Here is a 7,788-nt window from a genome sequence, read left to right as displayed (position 1 = left end):
TGCGAAATTCGCGTGCGCGCCGCTCTCGCGCGTGCGGGTGTCGTGCAGTCCAGTGAGGAGCACACGCTTATGTGGAAATTTTGTTTGAAAATTTAGAAACTCGGAAAATTTTCGGAAAAAGTCCAAAAATTTTCCAGTGAAATTAATTATTTTTCTTTTTGCAGGGTGGCGCAGAAGGCCAGGAATCGCACCCCGACGGTGGACTCGTAAAAAGTCTCGACCAGGAGCGGCGGTAAGTGTGTTTAGTAGTCAATTTCTTGAATGAAATCACTCAAAGTATGGCAGTTTTGTAGGGCCTATGAAGCCTCGGTTCAAAATTTTTGTCTTTTTAGACAGTCTAAAGTGTGCGAAATTCGCGTGCGCGCCGCTCTCGCGCGTGCGGGTGTCGTGCAGTCCAGTGAGGAGCACACGCTTATGTGGAAATTTTGTTTGAAAATTTAGAAACTCGGAAAATTTTCGGAAAAAGTCCAAAAATTTTCCAGTGAAATTAATTATTTTTCTTTTTGCAGGGTGGCGCAGAAGGCCAGGAATCGCACCCCGACGGTGGACTCGTAAAAAGTCTCGACCAGGAGCGGCGGTAAGTGTGTTTAGTAGTCAATTTCTTGAATGAAATCACTCAAAGTATGGCAGTTTTGTAGGGCCTATGAAGCCTCGGTTCAAAATTTTTGTCTTTTTAGACAGTCTAAAGTGTGCGAAATTCGCGTGCGCGCCGCTCTCGCGCGTGCGGGTGTCGTGCAGTCCAGTGAGGAGCACACGCTTATGTGGAAATTTTGTTTGAAAATTTAGAAACTCGGAAAATTTTCGGAAAAAGTCCAAAAATTTTCCAGTGAAATTAATTATTTTTCTTTTTGCAGGGTGGCGCAGAAGGCCAGGAATCGCACCCCGACGGTGGACTCGTAAAAAGTCTCGACCAGGAGCGGCGGTAAGTGTGTTTAGTAGTCAATTTCTTGAATGAAATCACTCAAAGTATGGCAGTTTTGTAGGGCCTATGAAGCCTCGGTTCAAAATTTTTGTCTTTTTAGACAGTCTAAAGTGTGCGAAATTCGCGTGCGCGCCGCTCTCGCGCGTGCGGGTGTCGTGCAGTCCAGTGAGGAGCACACGCTTATGTGGAAATTTTGTTTGAAAATTTAGAAACTCGGAAAATTTTCGGAAAAAGTCCAAAAATTTTCCAGTGAAATTAATTATTTTTCTTTTTGCAGGGTGGCGCAGAAGGCCAGGAATCGCACCCCGACGGTGGACTCGTAAAAAGTCTCGACCAGGAGCGGCGGTAAGTGTGTTTAGTAGTCAATTTCTTGAATGAAATCACTCAAAGTATGGCAGTTTTGTAGGGCCTATGAAGCCTCGGTTCAAAATTTTTGTCTTTTTAGACAGTCTAAAGTGTGCGAAATTCGCGTGCGCGCCGCTCTCGCGCGTGCGGGTGTCGTGCAGTCCAGTGAGGAGCACACGCTTATGTGGAAATTTTGTTTGAAAATTTAGAAACTCGGAAAATTTTCGGAAAAAGTCCAAAAATTTTCCAGTGAAATTAATTATTTTTCTTTTTGCAGGGTGGCGCAGAAGGCCAGGAATCGCACCCCGACGGTGGACTCGTAAAAAGTCTCGACCAGGAGCGGCGGTAAGTGTGTTTAGTAGTCAATTTCTTGAATGAAATCACTCAAAGTATGGCAGTTTTGTAGGGCCTATGAAGCCTCGGTTCAAAATTTTTGTCTTTTTAGACAGTCTAAAGTGTGCGAAATTCGCGTGCGCGCCGCTCTCGCGCGTGCGGGTGTCGTGCAGTCCAGTGAGGAGCACACGCTTATGTGGAAATTTTGTTTGAAAATTTAGAAACTCGGAAAATTTTCGGAAAAAGTCCAAAAATTTTCCAGTGAAATTAATTATTTTTCTTTTTGCAGGGTGGCGCAGAAGGCCAGGAATCGCACCCCGACGGTGGACTCGTAAAAAGTCTCGACCAGGAGCGGCGGTAAGTGTGTTTAGTAGTCAATTTCTTGAATGAAATCACTCAAAGTATGGCAGTTTTGTAGGGCCTATGAAGCCTCGGTTCAAAATTTTTGTCTTTTTAGACAGTCTAAAGTGTGCGAAATTCGCGTGCGCGCCGCTCTCGCGCGTGCGGGTGTCGTGCAGTCCAGTGAGGAGCACACGCTTATGTGGAAATTTTGTTTGAAAATTTAGAAACTCGGAAAATTTTCGGAAAAAGTCCAAAAATTTTCCAGTGAAATTAATTATTTTTCTTTTTGCAGGGTGGCGCAGAAGGCCAGGAATCGCACCCCGACGGTGGACTCGTAAAAAGTCTCGACCAGGAGCGGCGGTAAGTGTGTTTAGTAGTCAATTTCTTGAATGAAATCACTCAAAGTATGGCAGTTTTGTAGGGCCTATGAAGCCTCGGTTCAAAATTTTTGTCTTTTTAGACAGTCTAAAGTGTGCGAAATTCGCGTGCGCGCCGCTCTCGCGCGTGCGGGTGTCGTGCAGTCCAGTGAGGAGCACACGCTTATGTGGAAATTTTGTTTGAAAATTTAGAAACTCGGAAAATTTTCGGAAAAAGTCCAAAAATTTTCCAGTGAAATTAATTATTTTTCTTTTTGCAGGGTGGCGCAGAAGGCCAGGAATCGCACCCCGACGGTGGACTCGTAAAAAGTCTCGACCAGGAGCGGCGGTAAGTGTGTTTAGTAGTCAATTTCTTGAATGAAATCACTCAAAGTATGGCAGTTTTGTAGGGCCTATGAAGCCTCGGTTCAAAATTTTTGTCTTTTTAGACAGTCTAAAGTGTGCGAAATTCGCGTGCGCGCCGCTCTCGCGCGTGCGGGTGTCGTGCAGTCCAGTGAGGAGCACACGCTTATGTGGAAATTTTGTTTGAAAATTTAGAAACTCGGAAAATTTTCGGAAAAAGTCCAAAAATTTTCCAGTGAAATTAATTATTTTTCTTTTTGCAGGGTGGCGCAGAAGGCCAGGAATCGCACCCCGACGGTGGACTCGTAAAAAGTCTCGACCAGGAGCGGCGGTAAGTGTGTTTAGTAGTCAATTTCTTGAATGAAATCACTCAAAGTATGGCAGTTTTGTAGGGCCTATGAAGCCTCGGTTCAAAATTTTTGTCTTTTTAGACAGTCTAAAGTGTGCGAAATTCGCGTGCGCGCCGCTCTCGCGCGTGCGGGTGTCGTGCAGTCCAGTGAGGAGCACACGCTTATGTGGAAATTTTGTTTGAAAATTTAGAAACTCGGAAAATTTTCGGAAAAAGTCCAAAAATTTTCCAGTGAAATTAATTATTTTTCTTTTTGCAGGGTGGCGCAGAAGGCCAGGAATCGCACCCCGACGGTGGACTCGTAAAAAGTCTCGACCAGGAGCGGCGGTAAGTGTGTTTAGTAGTCAATTTCTTGAATGAAATCACTCAAAGTATGGCAGTTTTGTAGGGCCTATGAAGCCTCGGTTCAAAATTTTTGTCTTTTTAGACAGTCTAAAGTGTGCGAAATTCGCGTGCGCGCCGCTCTCGCGCGTGCGGGTGTCGTGCAGTCCAGTGAGGAGCACACGCTTATGTGGAAATTTTGTTTGAAAATTTAGAAACTCGGAAAATTTTCGGAAAAAGTCCAAAAATTTTCCAGTGAAATTAATTATTTTTCTTTTTGCAGGGTGGCGCAGAAGGCCAGGAATCGCACCCCGACGGTGGACTCGTAAAAAGTCTCGACCAGGAGCGGCGGTAAGTGTGTTTAGTAGTCAATTTCTTGAATGAAATCACTCAAAGTATGGCAGTTTTGTAGGGCCTATGAAGCCTCGGTTCAAAATTTTTGTCTTTTTAGACAGTCTAAAGTGTGCGAAATTCGCGTGCGCGCCGCTCTCGCGCGTGCGGGTGTCGTGCAGTCCAGTGAGGAGCACACGCTTATGTGGAAATTTTGTTTGAAAATTTAGAAACTCGGAAAATTTTCGGAAAAAGTCCAAAAATTTTCCAGTGAAATTAATTATTTTTCTTTTTGCAGGGTGGCGCAGAAGGCCAGGAATCGCACCCCGACGGTGGACTCGTAAAAAGTCTCGACCAGGAGCGGCGGTAAGTGTGTTTAGTAGTCAATTTCTTGAATGAAATCACTCAAAGTATGGCAGTTTTGTAGGGCCTATGAAGCCTCGGTTCAAAATTTTTGTCTTTTTAGACAGTCTAAAGTGTGCGAAATTCGCGTGCGCGCCGCTCTCGCGCGTGCGGGTGTCGTGCAGTCCAGTGAGGAGCACACGCTTATGTGGAAATTTTGTTTGAAAATTTAGAAACTCGGAAAATTTTCGGAAAAAGTCCAAAAATTTTCCAGTGAAATTAATTATTTTTCTTTTTGCAGGGTGGCGCAGAAGGCCAGGAATCGCACCCCGACGGTGGACTCGTAAAAAGTCTCGACCAGGAGCGGCGGTAAGTGTGTTTAGTAGTCAATTTCTTGAATGAAATCACTCAAAGTATGGCAGTTTTGTAGGGCCTATGAAGCCTCGGTTCAAAATTTTTGTCTTTTTAGACAGTCTAAAGTGTGCGAAATTCGCGTGCGCGCCGCTCTCGCGCGTGCGGGTGTCGTGCAGTCCAGTGAGGAGCACACGCTTATGTGGAAATTTTGTTTGAAAATTTAGAAACTCGGAAAATTTTCGGAAAAAGTCCAAAAATTTTCCAGTGAAATTAATTATTTTTCTTTTTGCAGGGTGGCGCAGAAGGCCAGGAATCGCACCCCGACGGTGGACTCGTAAAAAGTCTCGACCAGGAGCGGCGGTAAGTGTGTTTAGTAGTCAATTTCTTGAATGAAATCACTCAAAGTATGGCAGTTTTGTAGGGCCTATGAAGCCTCGGTTCAAAATTTTTGTCTTTTTAGACAGTCTAAAGTGTGCGAAATTCGCGTGCGCGCCGCTCTCGCGCGTGCGGGTGTCGTGCAGTCCAGTGAGGAGCACACGCTTATGTGGAAATTTTGTTTGAAAATTTAGAAACTCGGAAAATTTTCGGAAAAAGTCCAAAAATTTTCCAGTGAAATTAATTATTTTTCTTTTTGCAGGGTGGCGCAGAAGGCCAGGAATCGCACCCCGACGGTGGACTCGTAAAAAGTCTCGACCAGGAGCGGCGGTAAGTGTGTTTAGTAGTCAATTTCTTGAATGAAATCACTCAAAGTATGGCAGTTTTGTAGGGCCTATGAAGCCTCGGTTCAAAATTTTTGTCTTTTTAGACAGTCTAAAGTGTGCGAAATTCGCGTGCGCGCCGCTCTCGCGCGTGCGGGTGTCGTGCAGTCCAGTGAGGAGCACACGCTTATGTGGAAATTTTGTTTGAAAATTTAGAAACTCGGAAAATTTTCGGAAAAAGTCCAAAAATTTTCCAGTGAAATTAATTATTTTTCTTTTTGCAGGGTGGCGCAGAAGGCCAGGAATCGCACCCCGACGGTGGACTCGTAAAAAGTCTCGACCAGGAGCGGCGGTAAGTGTGTTTAGTAGTCAATTTCTTGAATGAAATCACTCAAAGTATGGCAGTTTTGTAGGGCCTATGAAGCCTCGGTTCAAAATTTTTGTCTTTTTAGACAGTCTAAAGTGTGCGAAATTCGCGTGCGCGCCGCTCTCGCGCGTGCGGGTGTCGTGCAGTCCAGTGAGGAGCACACGCTTATGTGGAAATTTTGTTTGAAAATTTAGAAACTCGGAAAATTTTCGGAAAAAGTCCAAAAATTTTCCAGTGAAATTAATTATTTTTCTTTTTGCAGGGTGGCGCAGAAGGCCAGGAATCGCACCCCGACGGTGGACTCGTAAAAAGTCTCGACCAGGAGCGGCGGTAAGTGTGTTTAGTAGTCAATTTCTTGAATGAAATCACTCAAAGTATGGCAGTTTTGTAGGGCCTATGAAGCCTCGGTTCAAAATTTTTGTCTTTTTAGACAGTCTAAAGTGTGCGAAATTCGCGTGCGCGCCGCTCTCGCGCGTGCGGGTGTCGTGCAGTCCAGTGAGGAGCACACGCTTATGTGGAAATTTTGTTTGAAAATTTAGAAACTCGGAAAATTTTCGGAAAAAGTCCAAAAATTTTCCAGTGAAATTAATTATTTTTCTTTTTGCAGGGTGGCGCAGAAGGCCAGGAATCGCACCCCGACGGTGGACTCGTAAAAAGTCTCGACCAGGAGCGGCGGTAAGTGTGTTTAGTAGTCAATTTCTTGAATGAAATCACTCAAAGTATGGCAGTTTTGTAGGGCCTATGAAGCCTCGGTTCAAAATTTTTGTCTTTTTAGACAGTCTAAAGTGTGCGAAATTCGCGTGCGCGCCGCTCTCGCGCGTGCGGGTGTCGTGCAGTCCAGTGAGGAGCACACGCTTATGTGGAAATTTTGTTTGAAAATTTAGAAACTCGGAAAATTTTCGGAAAAAGTCCAAAAATTTTCCAGTGAAATTAATTATTTTTCTTTTTGCAGGGTGGCGCAGAAGGCCAGGAATCGCACCCCGACGGTGGACTCGTAAAAAGTCTCGACCAGGAGCGGCGGTAAGTGTGTTTAGTAGTCAATTTCTTGAATGAAATCACTCAAAGTATGGCAGTTTTGTAGGGCCTATGAAGCCTCGGTTCAAAATTTTTGTCTTTTTAGACAGTCTAAAGTGTGCGAAATTCGCGTGCGCGCCGCTCTCGCGCGTGCGGGTGTCGTGCAGTCCAGTGAGGAGCACACGCTTATGTGGAAATTTTGTTTGAAAATTTAGAAACTCGGAAAATTTTCGGAAAAAGTCCAAAAATTTTCCAGTGAAATTAATTATTTTTCTTTTTGCAGGGTGGCGCAGAAGGCCAGGAATCGCACCCCGACGGTGGACTCGTAAAAAGTCTCGACCAGGAGCGGCGGTAAGTGTGTTTAGTAGTCAATTTCTTGAATGAAATCACTCAAAGTATGGCAGTTTTGTAGGGCCTATGAAGCCTCGGTTCAAAATTTTTGTCTTTTTAGACAGTCTAAAGTGTGCGAAATTCGCGTGCGCGCCGCTCTCGCGCGTGCGGGTGTCGTGCAGTCCAGTGAGGAGCACACGCTTATGTGGAAATTTTGTTTGAAAATTTAGAAACTCGGAAAATTTTCGGAAAAAGTCCAAAAATTTTCCAGTGAAATTAATTATTTTTCTTTTTGCAGGGTGGCGCAGAAGGCCAGGAATCGCACCCCGACGGTGGACTCGTAAAAAGTCTCGACCAGGAGCGGCGGTAAGTGTGTTTAGTAGTCAATTTCTTGAATGAAATCACTCAAAGTATGGCAGTTTTGTAGGGCCTATGAAGCCTCGGTTCAAAATTTTTGTCTTTTTAGACAGTCTAAAGTGTGCGAAATTCGCGTGCGCGCCGCTCTCGCGCGTGCGGGTGTCGTGCAGTCCAGTGAGGAGCACACGCTTATGTGGAAATTTTGTTTGAAAATTTAGAAACTCGGAAAATTTTCGGAAAAAGTCCAAAAATTTTCCAGTGAAATTAATTATTTTTCTTTTTGCAGGGTGGCGCAGAAGGCCAGGAATCGCACCCCGACGGTGGACTCGTAAAAAGTCTCGACCAGGAGCGGCGGTAAGTGTGTTTAGTAGTCAATTTCTTGAATGAAATCACTCAAAGTATGGCAGTTTGTAGGGCCTATGAAGCCTCGGTTCAAAATTTTTGTCTTTTTAGACAGTCTAAAGTGTGCGAAATTCGCGTGCGCGCCGCTCTCGCGCGTGCGGGTGTCGTGCAGTCCAGTGAGGAGCACACGCTTATGTGGAAATTTTGTTTGAAAATTTAGAAACTCGGAAAATTTTCGGAAAAAGTCCAAAAATTTTCCAGTGAAATTAATTATTTTTCTTTTTGCAGGGTGGCGCAGAAGGCCAGGAATCGCACCCCGACGG

This window comes from Pararge aegeria, chromosome 16 (genome assembly GCF_905163445.1).
Source record: "Pararge aegeria chromosome 16, ilParAegt1.1, whole genome shotgun sequence".
Lineage (NCBI taxonomy): Eukaryota > Metazoa > Arthropoda > Insecta > Lepidoptera > Nymphalidae > Pararge > Pararge aegeria.
The sequence above is the reverse complement of the archived record's forward strand: the minus strand, read 5'-3'. Positions refer to the sequence as shown.